The sequence below is a fragment of the Gekko japonicus genome, unplaced genomic scaffold, assembly GCF_001447785.1.
Source record: "Gekko japonicus isolate JY-2015 unplaced genomic scaffold, Gekko_japonicus_V1.1 scaffold441, whole genome shotgun sequence".
NCBI classification, from domain to species: Eukaryota; Metazoa; Chordata; class Lepidosauria; order Squamata; family Gekkonidae; genus Gekko; species Gekko japonicus.
This window is the reverse complement of record NW_015172017.1, coordinates 454508-468195: the sequence shown is the minus strand read 5'-3', so window position 1 is coordinate 468195 and position 13688 is coordinate 454508. Positions and strand designations below refer to the sequence as shown.

The 13688-nt window shown below is 50.9% G+C and overlaps 1 protein-coding gene across 2 annotated transcripts in view; it reads right to left on the bottom strand.

Moving 5' to 3' along the window:
* The window catches only part of LOC107118185 (vigilin-like), a 99324-nt gene that overhangs the window by 84498 nt on the left and 1138 nt on the right, over positions 1-13688 (bottom strand). The window contains exon 1 of one of the 2 annotated variants that reach the window (XM_015420465.1): positions 3504-3522. The exons of the other annotated variant lie outside the window; for it this stretch is intronic. The gene's annotated coding sequence lies outside the window, so the exon portion shown is untranslated. Of the gene's footprint in view, positions 1-3503; positions 3523-13688 lie in introns of those variants that run through there. 2 annotated transcript variants of the gene reach the window in all.

The following is a 13688-nucleotide window of genomic DNA, read 5'->3' as shown; positions in this document are numbered from 1 at the left end:
TGTCTCCCGAGTTGGCCACGCCCAGCAGGACCTCATTAGCATAATAGGCCACACCCAACAGCAGGAACTCATTGGGATTGGCTACATTCGGGGGGTGTGCTGTAACATGCAAAGGGTTCCTGCTACAAAAAAGGCCCTGGGTTTTGACAACAAACAAAGTAAACAGAAGCGAAAGGTGGGTGTGGCTGGATGACAACACTTCTAGTGACATGGGGGTGTGGCCTAATATGCTAATGTGCTGTGCTGTCAGGGTGTAGCCTACTATGCTAATGAGTTCCTGCTGTTGGGTGTGGCCTGTTATGCTAATGAGTTCCTGCTGGGCTTTTTCTACAAAAAAAGCCCTGATGGTTACCATGAGAAGCGCAGCCAACCACAGCAAAGGAAGTCCACGTGCTCTAGAACACGTTTCGTTTGCAGACAGCAACAGTGCAGGCTAACAGGCCGAGCCAGTGCACTGTGTGAACCGAGCATGCACCCTAGAATCCTTTGCAAGACGCCTGCGTCCCATGCAGCGTTCTTTCTAAGCTGAGTTAGTGTGAGCTAGCTCACGGTTTTTAAGCCTCCGGCTCACACATTTTTGTCTCCGCTCAGGAAGGATGGCTCCAGAGCAAACTCATTGACACAGAAGCCCAATCGCTCGCTCACAACTGTAATGCCAGTAGCTCCCGAAGCAGGATTTTTGCTCACAAGACTCCACAGCTTAGAGGGAGCATTGGTCCCATCACGCAGTGTTCCCTCTAAGCTGAGTTAGTGTGAGCTAGCTCACGGTTTTTAAGCCTCCGGCTCACACATTTTTGTCTCCGCTCAGGAAGGATGGCTCCAGAGCAAACTAATTCATGCAGCAGCCAAACTGATCGCTCACAACTGTAATACCAGTAGCTCCCGAAGCAGGATTTTTGCTCACAAGACTCCACAGCTTAGAGGGAGCATTGGTCCCATCACGCAGTGTTCCCTCTAAGCTGAATTAGTGTGAGCTAGCTCACAGTTCTTTAGCCTCCGGCTCACACATTTTTGGCTTAGCTGAGGAAGGATGGCTCCAGAGCAAACTCATTTAGGCAGTCGCCAAATTGCTCGCTCAGCACTTTAATGCCAGGAGCTCCCAAAGTAGAATTTTTGCTCACATGACCCCACGGCTTAGACCGAGCACTGGTCCCATGGCCAACACAGAAATTCCTCAGCAGGCAAGTCTGGGTGGGATGAGTCACTGCAATCACTCTCTGACTCTCTCTACATCCTCTGGATCCATCTCTGCTAGCGCCTAACGTGACACACTAAAAGAAGAAAATGACACCAAGCACCACGGGGGGGGGGGATGCATTTGCACAGTAACACAGGCAACAGCAGCAGCACATACGCTGAGTTGATCTTTGCCCTGTGTGCCAAGGGAAACCGGTCCCCCCCCGCCCTCCAAGACAGGCCACCGCTGTTGTACCACTTTCCCAGTGTCTTATTAAACGCTTCTTTGCATTTCACAGAGCATTCGAGGCACATGGGTGTTTCTTCTGCAAGTGCGGTGGTTTTCCAAGCGTTTCAGAGAAAGCTTTTCACATGAACACGTCTGCCAAACTGCGCAACAGCTAAGGAGCCCAAAAGGATTCTGGAGCGTGTTCTAGAATACAAATCGGGGATGGGCAACGGGCCCAGCTGCTTGGGCCTCACTTCCTCCTCCAACAAGACGGTAACCTAATCAACATACGTCACAACTATATTTTTGCAGAGGGAGAAAACTGTTGGGACCCCGTTCAAGTCTCCACTTAGCCACGAAGTTCACTGAGTAACCTTCAGCCTGTCACCCACTCTCAGCCTAAGCTGAGACAGTTTGGTGTAGTGGCTGAGTGCACGGACTCTAATCTGGGAGAACCGGGTTTGATTCCCTACTCCTCCACTTGAACCTGGCTGGATGACCTTGGGCAAGCCGTAGTTCTGATAAGAGCTGTCCTTTAAAAAGAGCAGTTTCTGTCAAGAGCTCTCTCAGCCCCACCTCCCTCCCAGGGTGTCTGTTGTGGGGAGGGGAAGGGAAAGGAGTTTGTCAGCCGCTCTGAGACTCCTTCGGGTAGTGAAGGGCGGGGTAGAAATCCAATCTCTTCTCTTCTCAGCTACCTCACTGAGTTGTTGTGACGACAAAACAAGAGGTGAGAGTGGCAGAGGTACCTGCCAAGTTGTGGTGTGTTTTTTTTAGAAAGTGGGCGGGGCTCTTGGGGAGAGGCCCTGGCTCAGTGGGTAAAGCATCTGCTCAGCAAATGACAGGTCCCAGGTTCAATCCCCGGAATCTCCAGTTAAAAGGACCGGGTGGTAGGTGATGTGAAAGACTTCCACCTAAAACCATGGGAGAGCGGCTGCCGGCCTGAATTGAGAATACTGACCTTGAGGGAGTCCCAGCGGTCTGATTCAGCAGCTTCAAGAACCAGGTACACTGCCCTGATTTGAGTTCAGAAGGACCTCAAAAGACCAGCAAGAATCCCAGGGCGTAAGCTTTCACGAGTCAAAACTCCCTTCGTCTAGATCCCACTGGACTGAAATCTTTCTTCATTGCATCTGTCTCCCACCCATCCCGCACGTGGGCTCAGGGCTGGTAACATCCAGGGGTCATTTCCTGCCAGAGCGCACAGGAGCGGAGCTCCAGCAGTAAAGAGCCCGGGGGGCGGGCACATGCAACAAGCCCCACCCCCTGCTCCCAGCAGCCCTCAGTCAGAGCAAGAAACAGCCAGGTAAGTTGCAGAGCCCCCCCCACCATCCCCCCAGTCCAAAACAGTCCAGTGGCACCTTTAAGACCAAGTTTTATTCAGGTACAAGCTCTCCCTCCTCTGCGAGGACAGATTTGTGCGTTTCGCCCCCCCCCCAAATAGTTAGCAATCCAAAACAGTCCCAGTGGAGCCTGAGTGGTGGATGCTGCCTTCTGACACACTTCCGGTGATGTCAGGGGGTGTGGCATACGCAAATACGTTATGCTAATGAGCTCCTGCACCTCTTTTTCTACAAAATGACCCATGGTAACATCACATTTCACGTACAATAACAATCCATTATTAGATTAAAATGTTAAATTTACAATTCAGATTAGAATAGGTTTCACTAAAGATGGCGACCTGTCTTTCTATATTAGCCCCAACAGCTGGATAGGTGGTTATCATGGGCAACTCCAGTAGGGCCGCTTTGCAGGGAGACCGTGTGATTGGATGTCCATCACCTTGACCGAAGGCCTGGCGGAACAGCTCCGTTTTGCAGGCCCTGTGGAACTGTTGTAAGTCCCGCGGGGCCCTGATTTCAAGCGGGGCTTGTTCCACCAGGTGGAGACCAGGGCTGAAAAAGCCCCGGCCGAGGCTAAATGAATGCCCTTTGGGCCAGGGATAACCAGTAGATGCTGATCAGCAGAGCACAAGGCTCTCCGGGAGGTATACGGGGAGAGGAGGTCCCTTTGATATCCCGTTCCCAGGCCACTTAAGGCTTTGGATCTTGTTCTCGTACACTGCCTTGAGTTTTTTTTCAGAAGAACACCTTATTACCTCCTTTACTTTCAAGAACGCTTCTCTGTAATGACTGGCTGTTCCGGAATCCCTGGTCAGCTTTCTCCGGAACTCAGCGGAGTCAGTGAAGGCAGAATTAGGAGGCTCGCGTTCTCCTACCTGCCCTATGAATCAATGCTCATTAGGCTTGTCAAGTTACCCGCCGGCAGCGGATCGGGCCCCAGGGGGAGCCCCACCCCCAAAGCACGTGACGTGCCTGGTGTCAGCACGTCACCCAGAAGTGACGCAGTCATGTCGGGCGCTTTGGGGGCGGGGCCGCAGTCATCCGAAGGAAAACGATGGTTTTCCCTCGGATGGTCGTGGCCCCGCCCCCAGCGTGCCCGGCGTCGTCACATCACTTCCGGGTGATGTGCGTGCGGCCCGTGCGCGCACTCCCGGAGCAAGCCGGGAGTCCCCCGCTCCGGATACAGGTAACACTTGGCAACCCTATCCTTGCTGCCGGGGAAAGAGACATTTGGATGCCTCGAGTCAGGAGCCGAAACCCCGAGAACGTTCAGCCTGCCTCCACATGCAAGGTCTCCCCAGCGGGCCGAGGAAGTTGCCCGACAGCTGAGCAGCCGGTGCCAACAGTGCCAAGGCATTGGCTCCCTCCAACCAAAATTCAGCACGCTTGCTGCGGGCACAGGCTTGTTCAAATGGCAGCTCTGCCATATGCATGCAGGCCGTGCCCAAAAGCAGTCACTTACGCCCACATTAACTCAGGCAGTAAAATACTTCGCTTTGGTACTGTTTGCCCAGCTGCCGCAACTGAGGGGTGAAGTTGTTCCGTTCCCTATTTGCTCTGGCATCACGCCGAGACGAGACGCAAGAGATACCTCACGAGCCTCTCCTACTGAGAGATAAGAATCCCGGATCACCTTCAACATCAAGATCCTACAGCCTAAGGCTGTAAACAATTATACTTTAGTGCAGAACACGAACACAAAATGCAGAGCACTGAGAATGTAGTCCTTTTTTAAAAAGGCACCCCCTCCCCAACTTTTTGTTGTTGTTCAGGGTGCCGGAAGATATCCCAGAGCCACCAGGTGATGGAAGGAAGGCCCACCAGGCCTCCAGCCCAACATGCCTTGGCAACGCTCAGATTAGATTACTGCAACACACTCCACATGGAGCCACCCTTGAAGGTGGCCCAGAAGCTGTAAAACTCCTTACTAGTTCAAACCAAAGCCATCATCCTATAAAGCCACTGCCGCTTTTGCTTCACTAGCTTCCAGTCTGTTCCGGGAATCAATTCAAGTTCTAAAGCCTAAATTGGCCTGAGTCCAGAGGGCCTCTTCCAGCCACACCAAACTGCCCAGGCCTTAAGATTGATGCATGGTGCCTTCACACGAAAAATCAGATGGGACCTCTGGGAGGGCTTTTGGGGGAGGCCACCCCAAGTTATGGACTTCACCCCCTTGAGCTTACAGGATAAGTCCATCCCTAGAGGCCCTCTGCATCCAACTGAAGACCTCATTCTTCCAAAACCTCTGACCTGGATTGAAACCGGAAACGGCATTTGCCATTCTCAGGCCCTTATAGTTTTACGATGGCTTAAAAACACGAAAACAGCAATTTCTACCTCTTGTGCTTTCCTGGTGGTTTGTTATAGTTTTATGAGGTTCAAAGATAAGGGACGGCTCAAACAACGCGTCAGATGCTTTGTAGACCGATCAAGTTGAAAATAAATAAAGCTTCACACGATTGCCAGTCAAACCTACGGTCCTCCCAGCTTAGCACCAACTGTGACTTGCAACCAGGGTTCCCTCTAAACTGAGTTAAGTGTGAGCCAGCTCACAGTTTTTTAGCCTCCGGCTCACCCATTTTTGTCTTCGCTCAGGAAGGATGGCTCCAAAGCAGACTAATTTATGCAGGAGCCAAATCGCTCGCGCACAACTTTAACGCCAATCACTCACAAAGTAGAATTTTGGCTCACAAGACTCCACAGCTTGGAGGGAGCACTGCTTGCGACGGGTTTCCAATCTCAGGGAAGAGGTCAGGGTTGGCACAAAGGAACTTAGCCGCATCCCACACACACACACACACAGCATCTCTCTGTAAGCAGGCCCTGGGGTTCGAGCATAAAAGAGAACTTGTTCAATTCACATTGTTAAAAGCTGAAATAACTTTTAAAAAAAGAAATCGCAGAGAAATGAAGCGACCCACCCACCCTTACTAAAAAGGCAGGGTTTTTTTTAAGGAAGCTGTGTTCTTCCTACTGGGAAATGTCTTCGGCAGGTGGCCACTAGGAGAAAGTTCACTCCGCTGCCCCCCCCCCCAATTGGAGCTGGATTAGGAGCCAACTGCCCTCTGCCTCGCTTCTGTTAACAAACACCACCAAAATGAAATAAGGGAAACCGCCTACTGCTCTACGCAGCAGCATCCTTGGTTTCAAGGAACGTTTGATTGTCCCGCTGACCGACGAGGTGATCCTAGCAGAGGGTCTTTCTGAGCTTGTTTACCGAAGGCCCTTTTAAACAACAACAACAAAACACCAGGGATTTAAACTCCAGGATCTTCTGTGGGTGCTCTCATCATTCAGTCATGACCCTTCTCCAAAGTTCTCAAACAAACCTTCATCTCTTATGATACACTCACCCAGGGGTCATTTCCTGCAGGAGCGCACAGGAGCGGAGCTCCAGCAGTAAAGAGCCCAGGGGGCAGGCACATGCAACAAGTCCCGCCCCCAGCTCCCAGCAGCCCTCAGTCAGAGCAGGAAGCAGCCAGGTAAGTTGCAGAGCTCCCCCCACCCCACCCCAAAACAGTCCAGTGGCACCTTTAAGACCAGGTTTTATTCAGGTACAAGCTCTCCCTCCTCTGTGGGGACAAATCTGCACGTCCCCCCCCCCCCAATAGCTAGCAATCCAAAACAGTCCAGTGGAGCCTGAGCAGTGGGTGTTGCCTTCGGACACACTTCCGGTGATGTCAGGGGGTGTGGTGGCATATGCAAATAAGTCATGCTAATGAGTTATGCTAATGAGCTCCTGCACCTCTTTTCCTAGGAAATGACCCCTGCACTCACCTTACAAATACCCTGGGGAACATATGAACATAAGAAGAGCCCTGCTGGATGAAACCAGTGGGCCATCGAGTCCAGAATCCTGGTCTCATGCACTGGCCAACCAAGGTCCTCTGGAGCAGTGTTCCCTCTAAGCTGAGTGAGTGTGGGCTAGCTCACCGTTTTTTTTAGCCTCCAGCTCACCCATTTTTGTCTTAGCTCAGGAAAGATGGCTCCGGAGGAGCAAGCTGATTTATGCAGTAGCCAAATCACCTGCTCACAACTTTAATGCCAGTAGCTCAGAAAGTAGATTTTTTTTCCTCACAGGACTCTACAGCTTAGAGGGAGCGTTGCTCTGGAGGGCCAGTAACAGGACACAGAAGCAAAGGCCTTCCCCAGTGTTGCCTCCCTGCACTGATATTCAGCTGTTTACGACCTCTGAATGTGGGGATTTCCTTTAGTCAACATGGCGAGTGGCCAGTAAGGGACATGTTGTTTTTCAGTCACACAGTCGAGTCCGACTCTTCGCGACCCCATGGACCAGCTCCCGCCAGGCCCTCCTGTCTTCCGCCGTCCTCTGAAGTTGGCTCAATTTCATGTTCGTTGCATCGATGACACTGTCTAACCATCTCATCCTTTGCCTTCCCCCTCTTCTTTGACCTTCAATTTTTCCCAGCATCAGGGTCTTCTCCAAGGACATACCCACCAAAAACATAAGGGATTTTAAAGACAGAAAGTAAATACCCATAAGCGAAAATGAAATTGATACCATTCTCGAAAATGGGGACCTCCGGGGCATGAAAGGAAGAGGATTTATAGTACATGAACTGAGCGTATTAACAACAACCCGAAGGAGGATCTAACAAGCCGGAAGGAGAAGACAACAGAGACAACAGAGGAAGCTCCTCCACGTCAGCGACAGTAAAAGTACCCAGCACGCAAAGAAGCGGTTCTGGATGTGCACAGAAGAGACCCTTTTTTATTAACAGAATCTCAAAGGAACATTACTAACATACTAACAGAGAATACATGTAACAGGACTAAGAAAAGAAGTTTGGCAACACACAGAAGAAGCCCAAGAAGATTAATTGGACATTACTAACAGTTTAATTTACCAGTTTATATATCACTCAGCTTTCTCTTTCTCCCACTGTCTCCCCCTCCCTTTTTTTCTTTTAAGCGAAATACCTCCCCTTTTTAGGGGAGCCAATAAAACCTTTATTAAAAAAAAAAGAAAGTAAATACCCATAAATTACTGCTGGATCTTTTCAGAGTTTTAGCCATGTTGGTCGGCGGTAGAACGGCTAGAACTGAGGCCAAGAGCACCTTGAAGTCCAACGCGGTTTTTGAGGGTATGAGCTTCTGGGAGCCAAAGCTCCCTTCATCGGATATTTATTTATTTAATTTATTTATACTTTAGACTTGATATACCGCCCTAACCCCCGAGGGGGTCTCTGGGTGGTTCACGTGTGTTTTTGTTTTAAGAACTTAACTCCTAGCTTGGGCCACATCTAGTGTTGGGGGGTGGGACTACCTACCAGCACCCTTGGTGGTGTGTTCTCTTTTGATGGTCTTCTGGCTGCTTGGCTCGGCTAGGCGTCTACTCGCTCTTCTCTTACTGGCGGCTGGATCGGCACAGCCTCCTCTCGGTCTTCCTTGGTTGCTGGGTCGGCGCGGCGTCGTTTTCCAGGCCTCTGATGCTTTCCACAGCAACCACAGGCAGGCCCGCGCAGGTGCACGGCTTCATGTACGCTTCCGGCCCCGGCTCCGTCCATCAGGCACCACCGTGCCTGCGTCACTCGTCGTGCGCCTCTGGTCTCCGCCGTCGCTGTTGCTGTCGCTCGATGTCCATTCCGACCACCAGGGATCGCTCCGCTCTGCCAGCACTTGCCGTCGCCGATACTGTGCCGCTGTCCACACCGTCTGCACCGTCCACGTTGCCACCACACATCCTCGTCAGAGGTGGGTGCCCCCTACCCATCTAAGGGTAGGTACCCATTTGTCTACTCGCATTGTTAGGTGTTAATTTTTGCTTTCGAGCCGCTGGGTTGGCGGGAGCTGGGACGAGGGCCGGGAGCTCACTCCGGCCGTGGTGGTATTCGAACAGCCGCAATGGCTGCTCTTGGTTGTTAAAGCAGGCGTTTTACCACCTGCGCCACCGCTTTGTCATATCTGACAAAGACACAAAAGCTCATACCCCCCAAAAAAATCTTGTTTGGTCTTCAAGGTTCTACTGGAACTTGATTCTAGCTGCTGGATCCTTGAGGAACACTTCCCAAAATTGGAGTCGTATAACTGAGAATATCCAGCAGTAAGACAGCTGTGGAATACCAGGACAAATTAACCAAGGATTGCCCCAACACGGGGACCCTGAAGGCAGACATGAACTATGATGTGCATTAAAAGGGACGGGGACAATTTATCAGAGAGAGGATGGCCCACACTGAATTGTGTGGTGCTGACACCCACCCCAGTTCACAAGGAGAAATTAAAGCAAGTCAATGCTGAGACTGTGAACTTAAGCAGAGCAATGCTGATTCTGTGAACTCAGGCAGATCATGAGAGGGAGGGCAGGAAGGGCTGCATCAGTGCTTAGTTTTCGTGGCCCTTTCTTACCCGCCCAGGGAAACGCTGATCGCCACTTTGGGATCAGGAAGCAATTTTTCTCCAGGCCAGTTTGGCTGGAGATGCTGGAGTTTTTTTGTCATCTTCTGGGCATGGAACAGGGGTCACTGGGAGTGCAGAGCAGGAGGTATTTGTGTATTTCCTGCACTGTGTGTGGGGTTAGACTAGATGGCCCTGGAGGCCCCTTTCCAACTCTATGACTCTCTGATTCTAAGCTTCCTGGGAGGATTGCTTTTAAAAATCCAGAGATTCCAAATATGCACTGGAGTGAGACCGCGAGACTATAAATAATGTAAATAAATAAATAACGTTGGATCAAACTCTAATTCTGAGCTCTAGACGGAGTTCGCTTCCATTAAATATACAGCCCAAACACCTGCATGACCAGATACAAACATAAAACCCCCACGTGCAGAACGGTCCACAGTCTCCTTGCATTTTTATGCAATGCAGGAAAAGCGTGTGTGTGTGTGGGGGGGGGGTTTGCTCTTCGCTCTCCAAGCCAGCACTTCTCTCCTTTGCTTGTTTTTCCATCCCTACATCTCAGGGGAGGATCCTGCTAGTCTAGTGGGTGGCTGGAGCTAGCGGGGAAGGCGCCTCTGATTCGAGCATCTCCCTCGAGTGGCTTTGTTCTTCTGCTTCCTTTCAGCCCCCGAGGCAGAAACTAGCAAGGAGGAAAAGAGAGTTACGGCAGCAAACCAAAAAATCCTTAATGTTGGACTGGCGAAATCACACGCCCCACTGCTGACTGCCCTGGGTCATGCTCAGGTCAACAGCCGCCTCCAGGGAAATACGAGCATCTTCCAGCTCTGCACGCAGGAGGTAAAACCTCAGCTGTTTTACGGGATCCTTTCTAGAACAAACAAGGCCGGCCAACCACCCCAGACTTTGAGATGGAGTCATCAGCCCTTAAAAACTCACAGAAAGGTCTGCTTCACCCTTTCAGGATTTATGGAGATCAGAGCCAGAAATAATTCATGGACGGTTACACTGCAGGCAAAGAACAGGCACTCTGCACGTGCCCAAGGATACTCACCTACACTCAACCTACACACGCCGACAGAAAAGCAAGAGTGGCCCCGGTCACACGGGCCGGATATTGCAGGGGGGAGGCATGGCTAATTGCCCCGGTGCAGTTTGATCCGCGATTACGCGATCAGACGCGCCGGTGGCACACCACAGGTCCTTCCCTCTGCGCCGGCGGGTAAACGAGGGACCGGAGGGGAATGCTGCGCGCCGGCGCAATCACACCACGGGCGTCTGGAGGCAGCCCATGGCAAACGTTTACTAGTACCTTGGAGGTACTAGTTTTTTAAGGCGCATTGTTGGCGGTAAGCCACTGGTGCGCTCCACTTCCCAGATGTTAGGGTGTGATCGCGCCCGGATAATCCGCCTACCATCCATGCCTCTCCCGCGGCAACTTTGCCGTGTGACCGGGGCCAGTACTGAATAACCTATGACAGTTGGTGATGGAAACCGCCATTAAGTCACAGACTACTTATGTCAACTCCATGGGGTTTTCAAGGCAAGAGATGTTCAGGGGTAGTTTACCATTGCCCGCCAATGCACAGCAACCCTGGACTTCCACAGAAGTATCCCATTCAAGTAGTAACCAGGGCCAACCCTGCTTAGTTCCCAAGGTTTCATGAAACCAGGCGAGCCTGGGCCATCCAGGTCCGGGGCTAGGACCACTAGGGATGGCAAATTTACAAGCTAAAGATCTGGATTTCTTCCTCCACTCCAACCCTAAAGCCCTTTGGAGCCATCGTGTTCCGCAGTCCAAAACCAACTTTCTTAGCTACGGGTTCCAACCCCGCAGCTCAAGTGAAGCATGGCTGAGATTATTCTAACAACGAATGCAAGAATTGTTACCTTGAGACCATCAACATAACAATACACCCCTTGGGACCTGCTCCACAAGAATATAAATTCAGCACTGCAAAGTTTATACCAACCAGTGTTCCCTCTAAGCTGAGTTAGTGTGAGCTAACTCAGTTTTTTTAGCCTCTGGCTCAAAACATTTTGGTCTCAGCTCAGGAAGGATGGCTCCAGAGCAAACTAATGTATTGTTGTTGCTGTTCAGTCGCACAGTCGAGTCCGACTCTTCGCGACCCCATGGATCAGCTCCCGCCAGGCCTTCCGGTCTTCCGCCGTCCTCTGAAGTGTGCTCAATTTCATGTTCGTTGCATCTATGACACTGTCTAACCATCTCATCCTTTGCCGTCCCCGTCTTCTTTGACCTTCAATCTTTCCCAGCATCAGGGTCTTCTCCAGGGAGTGCTCCCTTCTCATTGGGTGGCCAAAGGATTTGAGCTTCAGTTTCATTATCTGGCCTTCCAGGGAGCAGTCAGGGTTGATTTCTTTTAGGATTGACTGATTTGTTCTTCTTGCAGTCCAAGGGACTCTCAAGAGTCTTCTCCAGCACCCTAGTTCAAAAGAATCTATTCTTCGGCGCTCGGCCTTTCTTATAGTCCAACTCTCGCAGCCATACATGACTACTGGGAATACCATTGCTTTGACCATGCGGACTTTTGTTGGCAGGGTGATGTCTCTACTTTTTATCATGCTGTTTAGGTTCGCCATCGCTTTCCTCCCAAGGAGCAGGCGTCTTTTAATTTCATGGCTGCTGTCACAGTCTGCGGTGATCTGGGATCCCAGGAACGTGAAGTCTGTCACTACTTCCACTGCCATGATCTTAGGTTTTTTTATGTTGCGCTTCAAGCCCACTTTTGCGCTTTCCTCTTTTACCCTGAGCAAGAGGCTCTTTAGGTCGTCTTCACTTTCTGCCATCAGAGTGGTATCGTCTGCATATCTGAGGTTGTTGATCTTTCCCCCAGCAATCTTAATTCCCTCTTGTGATTCATCTAGGCCAGCATTTCGCACATCATGCGAAACTAATTTATGCAGCAGCCAAATCGCTCACAATATTAATGCCAAGTAGCTCACAAAGTAGAGCTTTTGCCCACAAGACTCCTCAGCTTAGAGGGAGCACTGATACCAAACTAAGATTTTCAACTACCTCCAGCTTTGGCATTACCCAAATACCCAAATGCACACCCAAATTCAGCAAAAGTATTTTCTCAACTGGAAGATCCTCTACCAGGGAAACCAGATAACTTACACCTCTGGGCTGGGGAGGCGTGGGAAGAATCACAGCATCGTGTAAGGGGACAGTCAAGCTCGCTCACCTCAAAGAGGCAAGCAGCGAAGCAAGAAGATCTGTTCTATTTGCCTGACGTCTTTCTGCAGTTCTGTTCCTGCCCTGCCCAGCCCTCCAAACACAGCAATCTTGACCACAGGTATGGAGACTACAGTAACCATGGTAAAGAGCCAGACCAAAAGCAATCTTCAGAAGATCAACTATCTATTTGTTGCAAGACTGCAAGGCAATTTACAATTAAAAAATGCAACGGGACCAGTGAAAGCAAGCAGGCTCTCCCAAAGCAGACAGAAATGCTTGCATCACCGGGCTGGTCCTTCTAAAAGGTCTTCCATGGAATGTGTTCTGGATAATTTTTGGATTCTTCCGGCCATGCTTAAATCTTGTTAGTTTTCCACCTTCCCTCTGCCCCTTCAAAAGCCCTTCATATTATCACATTTAAGACCCTCCCCCCATCCTTCCCTTCACCCCAACACTAGAAACTGGACTGCTTCCATCCACCCCCACATTACTGACAAAGCAGCATATAGTTCTTGCTGCAGTCTTGAATTCCTCATCTGTTTCAGGACGGCATCCCGATGTTCCAGCTCTCCTGGTGGGAGTAGCACAATCATTCCCGGTCTGGCAAGAGTTGCTAAAGAGCACGACAAGCAGCTGCCAGAACCCTGTGGCGATATCTCAGCCAATGTTCCCTCTAAGCTGTGGTGTCCTGTGAGCAAAAATTCTACTTTGTGAGCTCCTGGCATTCAAGTTGTGAGCAGGCGATTTGGCTACTGCATGAATGCGTCTGCTCTGGAGCCCCATCCTTCCTGAGCGAAGGCACAAATGGGTGAGCCGGAGGCTAAAAAACTGTGAGCTAGCTCACACTGACTCAGCTTAGAGGGAACACTGCTCATGCTCCAAGTACATCCCCCCCCCTTTTGCCATCAAGTCACAGTTGAATTACAGCAATCCCATAGGGTTTGTTCAGAGGTAGTCTGCTGTTGCCTGCCTCTGCGTAGCAACCCCGGACATCCTTAGCGGCCTCCCGTTCAAATACTGACCAGGGCTGACCCTGCTTAACTTCCAAGATCAGGCTAGTCTGGGCTACCAGTGTCAGGGCTCCGTCCCGTATTAACAACATAAGAGAAGCTAGTGTTGGATCAGGCCAACGGCCCATCCAGTCCAACACTCTGTCATGCAGTGGCCAAAAACACCAGGGGCCATCAGGAGGAGAACTTCACCCCATCGTCTTTCATTTGACACCTCTCCAGCCGCCCCACAACCTGTTTCCCGGCTTGTCCTCCCCAAAGGCCCATCAAAATCACTCTGTGCCCACCCCACTGTTCATGGCACCGTGACTTGACAAACTTCCAGGTTGTCCCCCAAAAGCCACCCTTCCGTTCACACCCTCTCCCCCCCC